The 22,743-nt window shown below is 44.8% G+C and overlaps 1 pseudogene; it reads right to left on the reverse strand.

Moving 5' to 3' along the window:
- Positions 1-3,265: 3,265 nt before the first annotated feature.
- Positions 3,266-22,743, reverse strand: part of LOC115159838 (SKI family transcriptional corepressor 2-like) — a 40,963-nt pseudogene continuing 21,485 nt past the window's right edge.

Here is a 22,743-nt window from a genome sequence, read left to right on the forward strand (position 1 = left end):
ATCTAACCCTGTACCTATACACTATCTAACCCTGTACCTATACACTATCTAACCCTGTACCTATACACTATCTAACCATGTACCTATACACTATCTAACCCTGTACCTATACACTGTCTAACCCTGTACCTATACACTATCTAACCCTGTACCTATACACTATCTACTATCTAACCCTGTACCTTTACACTATCTAACCCAGTACCTATACACTATCTACTATCTAACCCTGTACCTATACACTATCTAACCCTGTACCTATACACTATCTACTATCTAACCCTGTACCTATACACTATCTACTATCTAACCCTGTACCTATACACTATCTAACCCTGTACCTATACACTATCTAACCCTGTACCTATACACTATCTAACCCTGTACCTAAACACTATCTAACCCTGTACCTATACACCATCTAACCCTGTACCTACACACGATCTACTGTCTAACCCTGTACCTATACACTATCTAACCCTGTACCTATAACCTATTTCTACCTGTACCTATACACTATCTAACCCTGTACCTATACACTATCTAACCCTGTACCTATACACTATCTAACCCTGTACCTATACACTATCTAACCCTGTACCTATACACTATCTAACCCTGTACCTATACCTATCTACTATCTAACCCTGTACCTATACACTATCTAACCCTGTACCTATACACTATCTAACCCTGTACCTATACACTATCTAACCCAGTACCTATACACTATCTAACCCTGTACCTATACACTATCTAACCCTGTACCTATACACTATCTAACCCTGTACCTATACACTATCTAACCCTGTACCTATACACTATCTACTATCTAACCCTGTACCTATACACTATCTAACCCTGTACCTATACACTATCTAACCCAGTACCTATACACTATCTAACCCTGTACCTATACACTATCTAACCCTGTACCTATACACTATCTAACCCTGTACCTATACACTATCTAACCCTGTACCTATACACTATCTAACCCTGTACCTATACACTATCTACCATCTAACCCTATACCTATACACTATCTAACCCAGTACCTATACACTATCTAACCCTGTACCTATACACTATCTAACCCTGTACCTATACACTATCTACTATCTAACCCTGTACCTATACACTATCTACTATCTAACCCTGTACCTATACACTATCTACTATCTAACCCTGTACCTATACACTATCTAACCCTGTACCTATACACTATCTAACCCTGTACCTATACACTATCTAACCCTGTACCTAAACACTATCTAACCCTGTACCTATACACCATCTAACCCTGTACCTACACACGATCTACTGTCTAACCCTGTACCTATACACTATATAACCCTGTACCTATACACTATCTAACCCTGTACCTATACACTATCTAACCCTGTACCTATACACTATCTAACCCTGTACTATACACTATCTAACCTGTACCTATACACTATCTAACCCTGTACCTATACACTATCTAACCCTGTACCTATAACCTATCTAACCCTGTACCTATACACTAACTACTATCTAACCCTGTACCTATACACTATCTAACCCTGTACCTATACACTATCTAACCTTGTACCTATACACTATCTAACCCAGTACCTATACACTATCTAACCCTGTACCTATACACTATCTAACCCTGTACCTATACCTATCTAACCCTGTACCTATACACTATCTACTATCTAACCCTGTACCTATACACTATCTAACCCTGTACCTATACACTATCTAACCCAGTACCTATACACTATCTAACCCTGTACCTATACACTATCTAACCCTGTACCTATACACTATCTAACCCTGTACCTATACACTATCTAACCCTGTACCTATACACTATCTAACCCTGTACCTATACACTATCTAACCCTGTACCTATACACTATCTACCATCTAACCCTATACCTATACACTATCTAACCCAGTACCTATACACTATCTAACCCTGTACCTATACACTATCTAACCCTGTACCTATACACCATCTAACCCTGTACCTATACACTATCTAACCCGTACCTATACACTATCTAACCCTGTACCTATACACTATCCACTATCTAACCCTGTACCTATACACTATCTAACCCTGTACCTATACACTATCTAACCCTGTACCTATACACTATCTAACCCTGTACCTATACACTATCTAACACTGTACCTATACACTATCTACCATCTAACCCTATACCTATACACTATCTAACCCTGTACGTATACACTATCTAACCATGTACCTATACACTAACTACCATCTAACCCTGTACCTATACACTATCTAACCCTGTACCTATACACTATCTAACACTGTACCTATACACTATCTAACCCTGTACCTATACACTATCTAACCCTGTACCTATACACTATCTAACCCTGTACCTATACACTATCTACTATCTAACACTGTACCTATACACTATCTACTATCTAACCCTGTACCTATACACTATCTAACCCTGTACCTATACACTATCTAACCCAGTACCTATACACTATCTAACCCTGTACCTATACACTATCTAACCCTGAACCTATACACTATCTACTATCTAACCCTGTACCTATACACTATCTAACCCTGTACCTATACAATATCTACTATCTAACCCTGTACCTATACACTATCTAACCATGTACCTATACACTATCTACTATCTAACCATGTACCTATACACCATCTAACCCTGTACCTATACACTATCTAACCCTGTACCTATACACTATCTAACCCTGTACCTATACACTATCTACTATCTAACCCTGTACCTATACACTATCTAACCCAGTACCTATACACTATCTAACTCTGTACCTATACACTATCCACTATCTAACCCTGTACCTATACACTATCTAACCCTGTACCTATACACTATCTAACCCTGTACCTATACACCATCTAACCCTGTACCTATACACCATCTAACCCTGTACCTATACACTATCTACCATCTAACCCAACCCAACCCTAACCCTAACCCAACCTAACCCGAACCCTAACCTAACCCTAACCCTAACCCTAACCCTATCCCTAACCCAACCTAACCCTAACCCAAACCCTAACCCTAACCCAACCCTAACCCTAACCTAACCCTAACCTTAACCTAACCCTAACCCTGACCCTAACCTAACCCTAAACTAACCCTATCCCGTCTTATAAAACAATTTCTTCTCACCAAATTAACACCAAAGTAATAATTAGGATTCCACAGTACTTTGTTTAATTCTTGTATAGACTTTTTATTTATCCACATAAATAGTATAGAAACAACAAGGACATATTTAAATACATTAACAGTTTGTAATAATAACATTATTGATTTTGTACTCATGACAATTTATCCATGATATGTTCTTAACTAGGAGGGGTGAGGGGCTGTTTCTACTGTTCTCTGTTGATGTATTTCACTTCTGACCTTTAACCTCCTTTAACATGTGACGTGTCATGAACAGGATCATAGTAATGTAATCAGTAATGTAGTCAGTCATTTAATCAGATCAGATAGATAAACAAACACATATAGATACATTGTGATGAAAAGAGTTCAATCATTGTATTGGAACACCAACAAAGATCTGAGTCCTTCATAGCTGATTGGTTCTGTGTGTATCCTGGGATGGTAGGTGGAATATATACAGGCTGTCTGCTGTAGCATTTCACTGCAGTAGTATTTAATATTGTTCTAGGTTTGGACCTGGTGTCAGAGTAGTAGACAAAGTCTTTATTTGTTTCCTCCATGCTCCATGTCAGAGACTGTCAAGGATTGGTTGGGGGACGAGGTCACATGTTGTATTGTCAAACATCTTCACGTCCTTTTTTTGTCCTTTTTCATAGTTGTCTGTTTTAGTTGGTTTCACTCCACCTCCATTTCACTCCTAAGGTTCATAGGACCTCAGGTTCTTGTCCAGATGGTTCAGGACTTCCAAGTTCCCTGGTGAGTCAAAGTTATGACATCATTACTATCATATTATACCATGTGTATTATGTTTAGTATATTATATAACCTACAGTGGGGTCAAAAATGATTGATGTGGTCAGGTGAGGTATTGAAAGGTATTGAAAACAGGGGTGTCAATAATTTTGAGCCCTACCTTTTTGGGAGAAAAAAATATTACTTGTTAATAAAAAAAAATTCTGAGCAATTGTATTAATATAAAATATAATATAAAAGTATAATAAAATAAACGTTTTTGAGCATAAAATATAGCTCAGAATTTGAATGCAAATCAAATTTTATTGGTCACATACACATATTTAGCAGATGTTATTGCGAGTGTAGTGAAATGCTTGTGTTCCTAGCTCCAACAGTGCAGTAGTATCTCACAATTCAAAACAATAAACACAAATCTTAAAGTTGTCACACACTTCTTCGTCAGACGATAAAGAGAAATCATTGTCGGACCAATACGCAGCGAGATCGTATGTACTCATCTTCTTTATTAAGGAAAAGAAGGGAAACCAAAATAAACACGCACACAAAACACAATGACGAATAACAGTCTGGTAAGGCACAAGGCTATACACAGAACAATCTCCCACAAAACACAAACAAAACACATACCTATATATAGGACTCTCAATCAAAGGCAACTACAAACACCTGCCTCCAATTGAGAGTCCAACACCCAATTACCTAACATAGAAATACTAAACTAGAGAGAACATAGAAATACAAAAAACAGAATATAACCTAAAACCCGGAAAAATAAATCAAACACCCTTCTAAGCAAACCACCACCCTGCACCACATGAAACAAAATACCCTCTGCCACGTCCTGACCAAACTACAATACAAATAACCCCTATTACTGGTCAGGACGTGACAAAAGTAAAATAAATTAATTAAGAAATGTGTAAATATTAGATTGAGCAATGTCAAAGTGGCATTGACTAAAATACAGTAGAATAGAATACAGTATATACATATGAGATGATTAAAGCAGTATGTAAACATTATTTAAACATTATTAAAGTGGCTAGTGTTCCGTTATTAAAGTGGCCAGTGATTCCAAGTCTATGTATATAGGGCAGCAGCCTCTAACGTAAAAGGTTGCAAATTATTTATTTTATACAGTAATTTGTGCTCATCTTTATCAGTCTTTTCAGACCCCACAGTGCATTCAGAAACTATTCACACCCTTTGACTTCTTCCACATTTAGTTGTGTTACAGCGTGAATTTAAAATGCAATTTAATTTAAAATAAAAAAAAATGTGTCCCTGGCCTACAGATAATACCCCAAAATGTTTACAAATGAATTAAACATTAAAAGCTGAAATGTCGAGTCAATAAGTATTCAACCCCTTTGTTAGCCTAAATAAGTTCAGGAGTAAAAATGTCCTTAACAAGTAAAATAATACATTGCATGGACTCACTCTGTGTGCAATAATAGTGTTTAACATGATTTCCTGAATGACTACCTCATCTCTGTACCCCACACATACAATTATCTGTAAGGTCTTTCAGTTGAGCAGTGAATTTCAAACACAGATTCAAACACAAAGACCAGGGAGGTTTTCCAATGCCTCTCAAAGAAGATAACCTATTGGTAGATGGGTAAAAATACGAAAAGCATTGAATATCCCTTTGAGCATGGTGAAGTTATTAATTATGCTTTGGATGGTGTATCAATACACCCAGTCACTACAAAGATAGACATCTTTCCTATCTCAGTTGCTGGAGAGGAAGGAAACCGCTCAGGGATGTCACCATGAGGCCAACAGTGACATTAAAACAGTTACAGTTGAATGGCTGTGATAGGAGAAAACTGAGGATGGATCAACAACACTGTAGTTACTCCCCAATACTAACCTCATTGACAGAGTGAAAGGAAGGAAGCCTGCACAGAATAAAAATATTCCAAAACATGAATCCTGTTTGCAACAAGGCACTAAAGTAATACTGCAAAAATAAATGTGGCATAAATGTGGCAAAGCAATACACTTTTTGTCCTGAATACAATTGCTGTTCGGGGCAAATCACATCCATGAGTACCAGTCTCCATATTTCCAAGCATAGTGGTGGCTGCATAATGTTATGGGTATGCTTGTCATTGGCAAGGACCAGGGAGTTTTTCAGGATAAAAATGAAATGGAATAGAGATAAGCACAGGCAATATCCTAAAGGACAACCTAGTTCTGTTTGCTTTCCACCAGACACTGGGAGGCAAGTTTACCTTTCAGCAGGACAGTAATCTAAAATACAAGGCCAAATCTGCACTGGAGTTGCTTACCAAGAAGACAGTGTTTGAGTGGCCGAGTTACAGTTTTCACTTAAATCTGCTTGGAAATCTATGGCAAGACCTGAAAATGGTTGTCGAGCAATGAGCAACAACCAATTTGACAGAGTTTGAAGAATGTAAAAAAAAAAAAAATGGGCAAATGTTGCACAATCCAGGTGTGCAAAGCTCTTAGAGACTTACCCAGAAAGACTCACAGCTGTAATTGCTGCCAAAATGAGTGTAACATGTATTGACTCAAGGGGTTGAATACATATCTAATGAAAATATATTAGTGTTTAATTTTTCATTAATTATTTACAAATGTTAGCATATTTCTTCCACTTTGACATTAGAGTATTTTGTGTAGATCGTTGACAAAAAAAGAACAAATGAATCCATTATAGCACAATAAAATGTGTGAAAAGTCAAGGGGCGTGGATACTTATCTAATGAAAATATATTAGTGTTTAATTTTAAAAGTCAAGGGGTGTGGCACCCGTGCGTTGGATACGTCTCAATCCACCGCATCCACCTATGTCATGTCATGTCGCACTTCCGCATCTGCGGTGAAAGGTGGCAGAACTACAGCCGGAAATCATTGTCACTGAACCCGTCTGAAAATAACCAGTACCGATTTAAAGGATGAATGGAAGTAGTTTTGTGCCCAAAAACGCGTTAAAAAATATATATATATATATATATATATATATATATACAGTTGAAGTCGGAAGTTTACATACACTTTAACAAAGTACATTTAAACTCAGTTTCACATTTCCTGACATTTAATCCAAGTAAAATTTCCCTGTCTTAGATCAGTTAGGATCACCACTTTATTTTAAGAATGTGAAATGTCAGAATAATAGTAGAGAGAATTATTTATTTCAGCTTTTATTTCTTCCAACACATTCCCAGTGGGTCAGAAGTTTACATACACTCAATTAGTATTTGTTAGCATTTCGGGTAGCCTTCCACAAGCTTCCCACAATAAGTTGGGTGAATTTTGGCCCATTCCTCCTGACAGAGTTGGTGTAACAGAGTCAGGTTTGTAGGCCTCCTTGTTTGCACATGCTTTTTCAGTTCTGCCCACAAATTTTCCATAGGATTGAGGTCAGGGCTTTGTGATGGCCATTCCAATACCTTGACTTTGTTGTCCTTAAGCCATTTTGCCACAACTTATGCTTGGGGTCATTGTCCATTTGGAAGACCCATTTGCGACCAAGCTTTAACTCCCTGACTGATGTCTTGAGATGTTGCTTCAATATATCCACATAATTGTCCTTCCTCATGATGCCATCTATTTTGTGAAGTGCACCAGTCCCTCCTCCAGCAAAGCACCCCCACAACATGATGCTGCCACCCCCGTGCTTCATGGTTGGAATGGTGTTCTTTGGCTTGCAAGCATCCCCCTTCTTCCTCTAAACATAACGATGGTCATTATGGCCAAACAGTTCTATTTTTCTTTCATTAGACAAGAGGACATTTCTCCAAAAAGTACGATCTTTGTCCCCATGTGCAGTTGCAAACCATAGTCTGGCTTTTTTATGGCGGTTTTGGAGCAGTGGCTTCTTCCTTGCTGAGTGGCCTTTCAGGTTATGTCGATATAGGACTCGTTTTACTGTGGATATAGATACTTTTTCACCTGTTTCCTCCAGCATCTTCACAAGGTCCTTTGCTGTTGTTCTTGGATTGATTTGCACTTTTCGCACCAAAGTACGTTCATCTCTAGGAGACAGAACGCATCTCCTTCCTGAGCGGTATGACGGCTGCGTGGTCCCATGGTGTTTATACACGCGTACTATTGTTTGTACAGATGAACGTGATACCTTCAGGCATTTGGAAATTGTTCCCAAGGATGATCCAGACTTGTGGAGGTCTACAATGTTTTCTGAGGTCTTGGCTGATTTCTTTTGATTTTCCCATGATGTCAAGCAAAGAGGCACTGAGTTTGAAGGTAGGCCTTGAAATACATCCACACGTACACCTCTAATTGACTCATATGATTTCAATTAGCCTATCAGAAGCTTCTAAAGCCATGACATAATTTTCTGGAATTTTCCAAGCTGTTAAAGGCACAGTTAACTTAGTGTATGTAAACTTCTGACCCACTGGAATTGTGATACTGTGAATTATAAGTGAAATAATCTGTCTGTAAACAATTCTTGGAAAAATTACTTGTGTCACCACTCCACAAAGTAGATGTCCTAACCGACTTACCAAAACTATAGTTTGTTAACAAGAAATTTGTGGAGTGGTTGAAAAGCGAGTTTTAATGACTCCAACCTAAGTGTATGTAAACGTCCGACTTTAACTGTATATATTGCTGAGTTTTTTTATATATCCTAAATATAGGACAGACACTTCAAAACCTTGTTCATTATGATGTATGTTTTAACTGTGTTATTCTATGCTTTTCTCTATTGTAGTAAAGGCCAAATTCAATTTTTTTGTTAATAATTTGTATATATATATATTATTTTATACTTATGGGTCCTAAAATTCTAAATCAAATAGCAAAATGATGCTTAGTATGACCATCTTAAAACACGTCAGCTTAGAACCCCTCCCCCCTATTTTAAACTCCCCCACAACAACATATTTTCCATTGCCTTCTCAAAACACTTACAGAAAATCAAGAAGGTACTTACAATTTAGCTCTTTTTGTTAAGATGTGATGTGATCTTTTCTTTCCGGATGATGTTTGGCATCTGTAAAACAAGGTAGAGCAGTAACATTAGTCCAGTGTACTTAGTGTCGATATACCGTGTTATGCAGTCATTGACATTTATTTTGTGCATTTGATTTGCAAACAAATATAAATTGATTGTTCTGAACCTCCCCTCACTCTAGGGTTAGATACTCAAAACACAACCTCATACTTCAGGGTTTTCAGATATATATATATATATATATATATATACAGACTGTAAACTATAGACAGATCCATCAGCTCCTCCTCTGAATGTCACGGTTGTCGTTGGTGAATGAGGACCAAAATGCAGCAGGTACGTGTATACTCATTTTTAGATTTATTACCTTTCAAAACGGACACTCCAAAACAACAAAACACGCAAATGAACAAACAACAAACAGTCTGGTAAAGCCTAGGGCTGAACACAGAACAATCACCCACCAATCACAAACACACCCTTATATATGAGACTCTCAATCAAAGGCAGATAGACAACACCTGCCTTCAACTGAGAGTCCCAATCCCAATTAACCAACATAGAAACACACTCACCAGACTAGACATAGAAATACATAAACAGACTATAAACCAAAACCCCGGAAATACTAAATCAAACACCCTTAATCAAACACACCACCCTGAACCACATAAAACAAATACCCTCTGTCACGCCCTGACCAAACTACAAAACAATTAACCTTATATACTGGCCAGGACGTGACACTGAATCAGATATATCATTACAGACTAAACACGAACACAGCTATATGTAACTGGAGAACACAGCTATATATAACTGGAGAACACAGTTTTATATATATATAACTGGAGAACACAGCTATATATATACAGTGAGGGGAAAAAAGTATTTGATCACCTGCTGGTTTTGTACATTTGCCCACTGACAAAGAAATGATCAGTCTATAATTTTAATGGTAGGTTTATTTGAACAGTGAGAGACAGAATAACAACAAAACAATCCAGAAAAAACTCATGTCGAAAATGTTATAAAATTATTTGCATTTTAATGAGGGAAATAAGTATTTGACCCCTCTGCAAAACATGACTTAGTACTTGGTTGCAAAACCCTTGTTGGCAATCACAGAGGTCAGACGTTTCTTGTAGTTGGCCATCAGGTTTGCACATATCTCAGGGATTTTGTCCCACTCCTCTTTGCAGATCTTCTCCAAGTCATTAAGGTTTCGAGGCTGACGTTTGGAAACTCGAACCTTCAGCTCCCTCCACAGATTTTCTATGGGATTAAGGTCTGGAGACTGGCTAGACCACTCCAGGACCTTAATGTGCTTCTTCTTGAGACACTCCTTTGTTGCCTTGGCCGTGTGTTTTGAGTCATTGTCATGCTGTAATACCCATCCACGACCCATTTTCAATGCCCTGGCTGAGGGAAGGAGGTTCTCACACAAGATTTGACGGTACATGGCCCCGTTCATCGTCCCTTTGATGCGGTGAAGTTGTCCTGTCCCTTTAGCAGAAAAACACCCCCAAATCATAATGTTTCCACCTCCATGTTTGACGGTGGGGATGGTGTTCTTGGGGTCATAGGCAGCATTCCTCCTCCTCCAAACACGGCGAGTTGAGTTAATGCCAAAGAGCTCCATTTTGGTCTCATCTGACCACAACACCTTCACCCAGTTGTCCTCTGAATCATTCAGATGTTCATTGGCAAACTTCAGACGGGCATGTATATGTGCTTTCTTGAGCAGGGGGACCTTGCGGGCACTACAGGATTTTAGTCCTTCACTGCGTAGTGTGATACCAATTGTTTTCTTGGTGACTATGGTCCCAGCTGCCTTGAGATCATTGACAAGATCCTCCCATGTAGTTCTGGGCTTATTCCTCACCGTTCTCATGATCATTGCAACTCCACGAGGTGAGATCTTGCATGGAGCCCCAGGCCGAGGGAGATTGACAGTTCTTTTGTGTTTCTTCCATTTGCGAATAATCACACCAAACTGTTGTCTCCTTCTCACCAAGCTGCTTGGCGATGGTCTTGTAGCCCATTCCAGCCTTGTGTAGGTCTACAATCTTGTCCCTGACATCCTTGGAGAGCACTTTGGTCTTGGCCATGGTAGAGAGTTTGGAATCTGATTGATTGATTGCTTCTGTGGACAGGTGTCTTTTATACAGTTCACAAACTGAGATTAGGAGCACTCCCTTTAAGAGTGTGCTCCTAATCTCAGCTCGTTACCTGCATAAAAGACACCTGGGAGCCAGAAATCTTTCTGATTGAGAGGGGGTCAAATATTTATTTCCCTCATTAAAATGCAAATCAATTTCTAACATTTTTGACATGCGTTTTTCTGGATTTTTTGTTGTTATTCTGTCTCTCACTGTTCAAATAAACCTACCATTAAAATTATAGACTGATAATTTCTTTGTCAGTGGGCAAATGTACAAAATCAGCAGGGGATCAAATACTTTTTTCCCTCACGGTATATATAACTGGAGAACACAGCTATATATATCTGGAGAACACAGCTATATATAACTGGAGAACACAGCTATATGTATCTGGAGAACACAGCTATATATAACTGGAGAACACAGCTATATATAACTGGAGAACACAGCTATATATAATTGGAGAACAGGATATATTCAGCTATATACTGTACCAGTCAAAGTTTTGGACACACATACTCATTTAAGGGTTTTTCTTTATTTAAAATATTTTATGCATTGTAGAAAAAGAAGTGAAGACATCAAAACTATTAAATAACAGAGAGTGATGGAGTCCTGCATCAAATGACCTGGCCTCCAGAACCACCCAACCCAATTGAGATGGTTTGGGATGAGTTGGACCACAGAGTGAAGGAAAAGCAGTGCTCAGAATAGTCCTTCAAGACTGTTGGAAAATCATACCAGGTGAAGCTGGTTGAGAGAATGCCAAGAGTATGCAAAGCTGTCATCAAGGAAAAGGGTGGCTACTTTGAAGAATCTAAAATTTTAACTTTTTTTTTTATTTGTTTAACACTTTTTTGGTTACTACATGATTCCATATGTGTTATTTCATAGTTTTGATGTCTTAACTATTATTCTACAATGTAGAAAATAGAAAAAATAAACAAAAACCTTTAAATGAGTAGGTGTGTCCAAACATTTCACTGGTACTGTGTAACTGACAAGCAGATTCAGAGGGTGACTGTCACATCCGTCGTAAGAAGGAGACCAAGACACAGCGTGCGTAGAGTTCCACATAGTTTAATAAATTGAAACTCACCAAACAAAACAATAAAGCACAAACAAAACATGAAGCAAATGGCGTGCTCACAGGCAACTAACCAAAAAAACAAGATCCCACAATCACAGGTGGGAAAAAGGGCTGCCTAAGTATGATCCCCAATCAGAGACAATGATAAACAACTGCCTCTGATTGGGAACCATACTAGGCCAACAAAGAAATATAAACCTAGATCTACCCACCCATGTCACACCCTGACCTAACCAAATAGAGAAATAAAAGGGCTCTCTATGGTCAGGGCATGACAGTACTCCCCCCCAAAGGTGCGGACTCCGGCCGCAAAACCTGACTCAGTAGGGGAAGGTCCGGGTGGGCATCTAGCCTCGGTGGCAGCTCCAGTGCGGGACGTAGACCCCACTCTGCTCGCGGATCCGCCATCCTCGGTGGCGACTCTATTTCGGGGGTCGTCGCCGAAAGCTCCGGACCGTGGATCGTCGCCAGAGGACCTGGACTGTCGCCGGTAGCTTCGGACCGTCGATCGTCGCCGGAGGAACCGGACCGTGGATTGTCGCCGGAGGGACCGGACCGTGGATTGTCGCCGGAGGTTCTGAACTGGGAACCCCCGCTGGAGGCTCTGGACTGCCGACCGCCGCTGGAGGCTCTGGACTGCCGACCGCCACTGGAGGCTCTGGACTGCAGACCGCCACTGGAGAATCTGGACTGCAGACCGCCGCTGGAGGCTCCGGACCAGGGACCGTCGCTGCAGGCTCCGTGCCATGGATCATCGCTGGAGGCTTCGTGCCATGGATCATCACTGGAGGCTCCGGGCCATGGATTATCACTGGAGGCTTCGTGCCATGGATCATCACTACAGTCTCCGGGCCATGGATCATCACTGGAGGCTTCGTGTCATGGATCATCACTGGAGGCTTCGGACCATGGATCATCACTGGAGGCTTCGTACGTGGAGCCGGAACAGGTCTCACCGGACTGAGGAGACGTACTGGCAGCCTGGTGCGTGGAGCTGCCACAGGGCTTACCAGGCTTGGGAGACACACTGGAGGCCTGGTACGTGAAGCTGGAACAGGTCTCACCGGACTGGGGAGATGCACTGGAAACCTGGTGTGTAGAGCAGGCACCGGATACACTGGGCCGTAGAGGCGCACTGGAGGTCTCGAGCGTAGAGCTGGCACAACCCGTCCTGGCTGGATGCTTACATTCGCCCGGCAAATGCGGGGTGAAGGTGCACCGGAGACACTGTGCGCAGAGCCGGCTCAGGATATCCTGGGCCGAAGAGACGCACCTGAGGCCAGGAGCGCTGAGCCGGCATAATCCGTCCTGGCTGAATGCCCACTCCAGCACAGCAAATGCGGGGCGCAGGCACAGAGTGCACCGGGCTGTGAATGCGCACTGGAGACGCAGTGCGCATCACCGCATAACATGGTGCCTGACCGGTCACACGCTCCCCACGGTAAGTATGGGGAGTTGGCTCAGGTCTAAACCCTGACTCCGCCAATCTCCCCGTGTGCCCCCCACCAAAAAAATTGGAGCTGCCTCTCGGGCTTCCGTCATTGCCGTGACCCCCGGTCTCGTCGCCATTCCTCCCTTGCTGCTTCCACTTGTTCCCATGGGAGGCGATCCCTTCCGGTCAGGATCTCCTCCCACGTCCAGGATCCTTTACCGTCCAGGATGTCCTCCCATGTCTACTCCTCCTGGCCACGTGGCTTGGTCCATTTTTGGTAGGATCTTCTGTCACGTCCGTCGTAAGAAGGAGACCAAGACGCAGCGTGCGTAGAGTTCCACATAGTTTAATAAATTGAAAATCACCAAACAAAACAATAAAGCACAAACGAAACGTGAAGCAAATGGCGTGCTCACATGCAACTAATCAAAAAAACAAGATCCCACAATCACAGGTGGGAAAAAGGGCTGCCTAAGGATGATCCCCAATCAGAGACAATGATAAACAGCTGCCTCTGATTGGGAACCATACTAGGCCAACAAAGAAATAGAAACCTAGATCTACCCACCCATGTCACACCCTGACCTAACCAAATAGAGAAATAAAAGGGCTCTCTATGGTCAGGGCGTAACAGTGACTGATGCCAATGTGTTCAACTGTTCAACTCATTGACTACTGCTACAAATGAATTTCCCAGCCTTGAAAGGCATGTCAGATGCTTGTTTGATATATGTTTTAAACACAATGAATTACAGGATGGTACAATCAGAATAGTATTAATCACAATAAAATGAATCTGAATAGGCTTAATCAGAATAGGCTTAGTCAGAATAGGCTTAATCAGAAAAGGATTAATCAGAAAAGGATTAATCAGAATGGGATTAATCAGAATAAGATTAATCAGAATGGGATTAATCAGAATGGGATTAATCAGAATAAGATTAATCAGAATGGGATTAATCAGAATAGGATTAATCAGAATGGGATTAATCAGAATAGGATTAATCAGAATGAGATTAATCAGAATAAGATTAATCAGAAAAGGCTTAATCAGAATAGGATTAATCAGAATGGGATTAAGCAGAATAGGCTTAATCAGAATAAACTTGACCAGAATAGGTTTAATCAGAATAGGATTCATCAGAATAGGCTTAATCAGAATGGAATTAATCAGAATGGGTTTATTGATATATTGAATTGTTTTCATCAAATAACATAGTATTAAAAGTATGATCATATAATAACAATAGCATATTTTGATACTTAATATAAACTACAAAGTTCAAAAAACGAATAATCACATAACAGCAGTTCCAAGGATTTTACTCCGCACTGTCAGACAGTGTAGTAAGGGATAGGGTCAGACAGTGTTACAGTGTAGTAGGGGTTAGGGTCAGACAGTGTTACAGTGTAGTAGGGGTTAGGGTCAGACAGTGTAGTAGGGGTTAGGGTCAGACAGTGTAGTAGGGGTTAGGGTCAGACAGTGTAGTAGGGGTTAAGGTCAGACAGTGTAGTAGGGGTTAGGGTCAGACAGTGTAGTAGGGGTTAGGGTCAGACAGTGTAGTAGGGGTTAGGGTCAGACAGTGTAGTAGGGGTTAGGGTTAGACAGTGTAGTAGGGGTTAGGGTCAGACAGTGTAGTAGGGGTTAGGGTCAGACAGTGGAGTAGGGGTTAGGGTCAGACAGTGTAGTAGGGGTTAGGGTCAGACAGTGTAGTAGGGGTTAGGGTCAGACAGTGTAGTAAGGCTTAGGGTCAGACAGTGTAGTAAGGGTTAGGGTCAGACAGTGTAGTAGGGGTTAGGGTCAGACAGTGTAGTAGGGGTTAGGGTCAGACAGTGTAGTAGAGGTTAGGGTCAGACAGTGTAGTAAGGGTTAGGGTCAGACAGTGTAGTAGGGGTTAGGGTCAGACAGTGTAGTAGGGATTAGGGTCAGACAGTGTAGTAGGGGTTAGGGTCAGACAGTGTAGTAGGGGTTAGGGTCAGACAGTGGAGTAGGGGTTAGGGTCAGACAGTGTAGTAGGGGTTAGGGTCAGACAGTGTAGTAGGGGTTAGGGTCAGACAGTGTAGTAGGGGTTAGGGTCAGACAGTGTAGTAGGGGTCATAGAGTGTAGAATAAATGTCACTTTATGGTATAGTAGTAGGTGATCTGACCATCTGTAACTGCTGCACCATCTCCTCTCTGTACGATAGTTCTCTCTTCATCTGGTCCTGGAAATGATCTGGAATAAAACCACGTTCAGTTCATCATTAGACTGATCTGGAATAAAACCACATAATACCAGATAATGCGGAAATGATCTGGTATTCAAAAAATAAGGTTAGTTAGGGTGTGAGGGGTAACAGTTAGGGTGTCAGGGGTAACAGTTAGGGTGTGAGGGGTAACAGTTAGGGTGTGAGGGGTAACAGTTAGGGTCTGAGGGGTAACAGTTAGGGTGTGAGGGGTTAGTTAGGGTGTGAGGGGTCACAGTTAGGGTGTGAGGGGTAACAGTCAGGGTCTGAGGGGTAACAGTTAGGGTGTGAGGGGTAACAGTTAGGGTGTGAGGGGTAACAGTTAGGGTGTGAGGGGTTAGTTAGGGTGTGAGTGGTAACAGTTAGGGTGTGAGGAGTTAGTTAGGGTGTGAGGGTAAAAGTTAGGGTGTGAGGGGTAACAGTTAGGGTGTGAGGGGAACAGTTAGGGTGTGAGGGGTTAGTTAGGATGTGAGGGGTAACAGTTTGGGTGTGAGGGGTAACAGTTAGGGTGTGAGGGGTAACAGTTAGGGTGTGAGGGTAACAGTTAGGGTGTGAGGGGTTAGTTAGGGTGTGAGGGGTTAGTTAGGGTGTGAGGGGTAACAGTTAGGGTGTGAGGGGTAACAGCTAGGGTGTGAGGGGTAACAGTTAGGGTGTGAGGGGAACAGTTAGGGTGTGAGGGGTAACAGTCAGGGTGTGAGGGGTAACAGTTAGGGTGTGAGGGGTAACAGTCAGGGTGTGAGGGGTAACAGTCAGGGTGTGAGGGGTAACAGTTAGGGTGTGAGGGGTAACAGTTAGGTAACAGTCAGGGTCTGAGGGGTTAGTTAGGGTGTGAGGGGTTAGTTAGGGTGTGAGGGGTAACAGTTAGGGTGTGAGGGGTAACAGTTAAGGTGTGAGGTGTAACAGTTAGGGTGTGAGGGGTTAGTTAGGGTGTGAGGGGTAACAGTTAGGGTGTGAGGGGTAACAGTTAGGGTGTGAGGGGTTAGTTAGGGTGTGAGGGGTAACAGTTAGGGTGTGAGGGGTAACAGTCAGGGTGTGAGGGGTAACAGTTAGGGTGTGAGGGGTAACAGTTAGGGTGTGAGGGGTTAGTTAGGGTGTGAGGGGTAACAGTTAGGGTGTGAGGGGTAACAGTAGGGTGTGAGGGGTAACAGTCAGGTGTGTGATGGGTAGTTAGGGTGTGAGGTGGTAACAGTTAGGGTGTGAGGGGTAACAGTTAGGGTGTGAGGGGTTAGTTAGGGTGTGAGGGGTAACAGTTAGGTGTGAGGGGTTAGTTAGGGTGTGAGGGGTTAGTTAGGGGTGTGTGTGAGGTAACAGTTAGGGTGTGAGGGGTTAGTTAGGGTGTGAGGGGTAACAGTTAGGGTGTGAGGGGTAACAGTTAGGGTGTGAGGGGTAACAGTTAGGGGTGAGGGGTTAGGGTGTGAGGGGTTAGTTAGGGTGTGAGGGGTTAGTTAGGGTGTGAGGTGTAACAGTCAGGGTGTGAGGGGTATCAGTTAGGGTGTGAGGGGTAACAGTTAGTGTTTGAGGGGTAACAGTCAGGGTGTGAGGGGTTAGTTAGGGTGTGAGGGGTAACAGTTAGGGTGTGAGGGTAACAGTTAGGGTGTGAGGGTTAGTTAGGGTGGTGAGGAGTTAGTTAGGGGTGTGAGGGGTTAGTTAGGGTGTGAGGGGTAACAGTCAGGGTGTGAGGGGTAACAGTTAGGGTGTGAGGGGTAACAGTTAGGGGGTGAGGGGTAACAGTTAGGGTTTGAGGGGTAACAGTTAGGGTGTGAGGGGTTAGTTAGGGTGTGAGGGATAACAGTTAGGGTGTGAGGGGTAACAGTTAGGGTGTGAGGGGTAACAGTTAGGGTGTGAGGGGTTAGTTAGGGTGTGAGGGGTAACAGTCAGGGTGTGAGGGGTAACAGTTAGGGTGTGAGGGGTAACAGTTAGGGTGTGAGGGGTAAAAGTTAGGGTGTGAGGGGTAACAGTTAGGGTGTGAGGGGTTAGTTAGGGTGTGAGGGGTAACAGTCAGGGGTGTGAGGGGTTAGTTAGGGTGTGAGGGGTTAGTTAGGGTGTGAGGGGTTACAGTTAGGGTGTGAGGGGTAACAGTCAGGGTCTGAGGGGTTAGTTAGGGTGTGAGGGGTTAGTTAGGGTGTGAGGGGTAACAGTCAGGGTGTGAGGGGTTAGTTAGGGTGTGAGGGGTTAGTTAGGGTGTGAGTTGTTAGTTAGGGTGTGAGGGGTAACAGTTAGGGTGTGAGGGGTTAGTTAGGGTGTGAGGGGTTACAGTTAGGGTGTGAGGGGTAACAGTTAGGGTGTGACGGGTAACAGTTAGGGTGTGAGGGGTTAGTTAGGGTGTAGGGGTAACAGTTACGGTGTGAGGGGTAACAGTTAGGGTGTGAGGGGTAACAGTTAGGGTGTGAGGGGTTAGTTAGGGTGTGAGGGGTAACAGTCAGGGTGTGAGGGATAACAGTTAGGGTGTGATGGGTAACAGTTAGGGTGTGAGGGGTTAGTTAGGGTGTGAGGGGTAACAGTTAGGGTGTGAGGGGTTAGTTAGGGTGTGAGGGGTAACAGTTAGGGTGTGAGGGTTAACAGTTAGGGTGTGAGGGGTAACAGTTAGGGTGTGAGGGGTAACAGTTAGGGTGTGAGGGGTAACAGTTAGGGTGTGAGGGGTAACAGTTAGGGTGTGAGGGGTAACAGTCAGGGTGTGAGGGGTAACAGTTAGGGTGTGAGGGGTAACAGTTAGGGTGTGAGGGGTAACAGTTAGGGTGTGAGGGGTAACAGTTAGGGCGTGAGGGGTAACAGTTAGGGTGTGAGGGGTTAGTTAGGGTGTGAGGGGTAACAGTCAGGGTATGAGGGGTTAGTTAGGGTGTGAGGGGTAACAGTTAGGGTGTGAGGGGTAACAGTTAGGGTGTGAGGGGTAACAGTCAGGGTGTGAGGGGTAACAGTTAGGGTGTGAGGGGTAACAGTCAGGGTGTGAGGGGTAACAGTCAGGGTGTGAGGGGTAACAGTCAGGGTGTGAGGGGTAACAGTTAGGGTGTGAGGGGTAACAGTTAGGGTGTGAGGGATAACAGTTAGGGTGTGATGGGTAACAGTTAGGGTGTGAGGGGTTAGTTAGGGTTTGAGGGGTAAAAGTTAGGGTGTGAGGGTCAGTTAGGGTGTGAGGGGTAACAGTTAGGGTGTGAGGGGTTAGTTAGGGTGTGAGGGGTAACAGTTAGGGTGTGAGGGGTAACAGTCAGGGTCTGAGGGGTAACAGTCAGGGTGTGAGGGGTAACAGTTAGGGTGTGAGGGGTTACAGTTAGGGTGTGAGGGGTAACAGTTAGCGTGTGAGTGGTTAGTTAGGGTGTGAGGGGTAACAGTTAGGGTGTGAGGGGTTAGTTAGGGTGTGAGGGGTAACAGTTACGGGTGTGAGGGTAACAGTAGGGTGTGAGGGGAACAGTTAGGGTGTGAGGGGTAACAGTTAGGGTGTGAGGGTAACAGTTAGGGTGTGAGGGGTAACAGTTAGGGTGTGAGGGGTAACAGTTAGGGTGTGAGGGGTTAGGGTGTGAGGGGTTAGGGTGTGAGGGGTTAGGGTGTGAGGGGGTAACAGTTAGGGTGTGAGGGGTAACAGTCAGGGTGTGAGGGGTTAGTTAGGGTGAAGGGGTTAGTTAGGGTGTTGAGGGGTAACCAGTTAGGGGTGTGAGGGGTAACAGTTAGGGTTTTTGAGGGGTTAGTTAGGGTGTGAGGGGGGTAACAGTTAGGGTGTGAGGGGTAACAGTTAGGGTGTGAGGGGTAACAGTTCGGGTGTGAGGGGTAACAGTTAGGGTGTGAGGGGTAACAGTTAGGGTGTGAGGGGTAACAGTTAGGGTGTGAGGGGTTAGTTAGGGTGTGAGGGTAACAGTTAGGGTGTGAGGGGTTAGTTAGGGTGTGAGGGGTTAGTTAGGGTGTGAGGGGTAACAGTTAGGGTGTGAGGGGTAACAGTTAGGGTTTGAGGGGTAGTTAGGGTGTGAGGGGTAACAGTTAGGGTGTAGGGGTAACAGTTAGGGGTGTGATGGGGTAACAGTTCGGGTGTGAGGGGTAACAGTTAGGGTGTGAGGGGGTAACAGTTAGGGTGTGTGAGGGGTAACAGTTAGGGTGTGAGGGGTAGTTAGGGGTGTGAGGGTAACAGTTAGGGTGTGAGGGGTTAGTAGGGTGTGAGGGGTTAGTTAGGGTGTGAGGGGTAACAGTTAGGGTGTGAGGGGTAACAGTTAGGGTTTGAGGGGTTAGTTAGGGTGTGAGGGGTAACAGTTAGGGTGTGAGGGGTAACAGTTAGGGTGTGAGGGGTAACAGTTAGGGTGTGAGGGGTAACAGTTCGGGTGTGAGGGGTAACAGTTAGGGTGTGAGGGGTAACAGTTAGGGTGTGAGGGGTAACAGTTAGGGTGTGAGGGGTAACAGTTCGGGTGTGAGGGGTAACAGTTCGGGTGTGAGGGGTAACAGTTAGGGTGTGAGGGATAACAGTTAGGGTGTGAGGGTAACAGTTAAGGTGTGAGGAGTAACAGTCAGGGTATGAGGGGTTAGGGTGTGAGGGGTTACGGTTAGTGTGTGAGGGGTTAGGGTGTGAGGGGTTAGGGTGTGAGGGGTTAGGGTTAGGGGTTAGGGTGTGAGGGGTTAGGGGTTAGGGTGTGAGGGGTTAGGGTATGAGGGGTTAGGGTGTGAGGGGTAAGGGTATGAGGGGTTAGGGTGTGTGGGGTTAGGGTGTGAGCGGTTAGGGTGTGAGCGGTTAGGGTGTGAGGGGTTAGGGTGTGAGGGGTTAGGTTGTGATGGGTTAGGGTGTAGGGTACGAGGGGTTAGGGTACGAGGGGTTAGGGTACGAGGGGTTAGGGGTTAGGGTTAGGGTGTGAGGAGTTAGGGTGTTAGGGGTTAGGGTACGAGGGGTTAGGGGTTAGGGTATGAGGGGTTAGGGTGTGAGGGGTTAGGGTACGAGGGGTTAGGGTATGAGGGGTTAGGGTACGAGGGGTTAGGGTTAGGGGTTAGGGTATGATGGATTAGGGTTAGGGTGTAAGGGGTTAGGGTACGAGGGGTGAGGGTGTGAGGGATTAGGGTATGAAGGGATAGAGTGTGAGGGGTTATGGTGTGAGGGGTTAGGGTGTGAGGGGTTAGGGTGTTAGGGGTTAGGGTACGAGGGGTTAGGGGTTAGGGGGTGAGGGGTTAGGGTATGAGGGGTTAGGGGGTGAGGGGTTAGGGTATGAGGGGTTAGGGTGTGAGGGGTTAGAGTGTGAGGGGTTAGGGTGTAGGGTGTGAGGGGTTAGGGTGTGAGGGGTTAGGGTGTGAGGGGTTAGGGTGTAGGGTGTGAGATGTTAGGGTGTGAGGGGTTAGGGTGTGAGGGGTTAGGGTGTAGGGTGTGAGGGGTTAGGGTGTGAGGGGTTAGGGTGTAAGGGGTTAGGGTATGAGGGGTTAGGGTTAGGGTACGAGGGGTTAGGGTGTGAGGGGTCAGGGTGTTAGGGTGTGAGGGGTTAGGGGTTAGGGTGTGAGGGGTTAGGGTGTGAGGGGTTAGGGTGTGAGGGGTTAGGGTGTAGGGTGTGAGGGGTTAGGGTGTGAGGGGTTAAGGTACGAGGGGTTAGGGTGGAGGGGTTAGGGTACGAGGGGTTAGGGTACGAGGGGTTAGGGGTTAGGGTTAGGGTGTTAGGGGTTAGGGTACGAGGGGTTAGGGGTTAGGGTATGAGGGGTTAGGGTGTGAGGGGTTAGGGTACGAGGGGTTAGGGTATGAGGGGTTAGGGTACGAGGGGTTAGGGGTTAGGGTATGAGGGGTTAGGGTGTGAGGGGTTAGGGTACGAGGGGTTAGGGTATGAGGGGTTAGGGTATGAGGGGTTAGGGTTAGGGGTTAGGGTTAGGGTGTATGGGGTTAGGCTGTGAGGGGTTAGGGTGTGAGGGGTTAGGGTGTGAGGGGTTACGGTACGAGGGGTTACGGTACGAGGGGTTAGGGTACGAGGGGTTAGGGTGCGAGGGGTTAGGGTGTGAGGGGTTAGGGTGCGAGGGGTTAGGGTATGAGGGGTTAGGGTGCGAGGGGTTAGGGTTTGAGGGGTTAGGGTGCGAGGGGTTAGGGTGTGAGGGGTTAGGGTGTGAGGGGTTAGGGTATGAGGGATTAGGGTTAGGGGTTAGGGGTTAGGGTTATGATGGATTAGGGTTAGGGTGTGAGGGGTTAGGGTGTGAGGGGTTACGGTACGAGGGGTTAGGGTATGAGGGGTTAGGGTGCGAGGGGTTAGGGTTTGAGGGGTTAGGGTGCGAGGGGTTACGGTGTGAGGGGTTAGGGTGTGAGGGGTTAGGGTATGAGGGATTAGGGTTAGGGGTTAGGGGTTAGGGTATGATGGATTAGGGTTAGGGTGTGAGGGGTTAGGGTGTGAGGGGTTACGGTACGAGGGGTTAGGGTATGAGGGGTTAGGGTGCGAGGGGTTAGGGTATGAGGGGTTAGGGTGCGGGGGGTTAGGGTGTGAGGGGTTAGGGTGTGAGGGGTTAGGTTTAGGGGTTAGGGGTTAGGGTGTGAGGGGTTAGGGTATGAGGGGTTAGGGTGTGAGGGGTTAGGGTATGAGGGGTTAGGGTGTGAGGGGTTAGGGTGTGAGCGGTTAGGGTGTGAGCAGTTAGGGTGTGAGGGGTTAGGGTAGGAGGGGTTAGGGTTAGGGTACGAGGAGTTAGGGTGTTAGGGGTTAGGGTACGAGGGGTTAGGGGTTAGGGTATGAGGGGTTAGGGTGTGAGGGTTAGGGTACGAGGGGTTAGGGTATGAGGGGGTTAGGGTACGAGGGGTTAGGGGTTAGGGTATGAGGGGTTAGGGTGTGAGGGGTTAGGGTACGAGGGGTTAGGGTTAGGGTAAGAGGGGTTAGGGTGTGAGGGGTTAGAGTGTGAGGGGTTAGGGTGTGAGGGGTTAGGGTGTGAGGGATTAGGGTATAAAGGGTTAGGGTGTGAGGGGGTTATGGTGTGAGGGGTTAGGG

This window comes from Salmo trutta, chromosome 23 (genome assembly GCF_901001165.1).
Source record: "Salmo trutta chromosome 23, fSalTru1.1, whole genome shotgun sequence".
Taxonomy (NCBI): Eukaryota; Metazoa; Chordata; class Actinopteri; order Salmoniformes; family Salmonidae; genus Salmo; species Salmo trutta.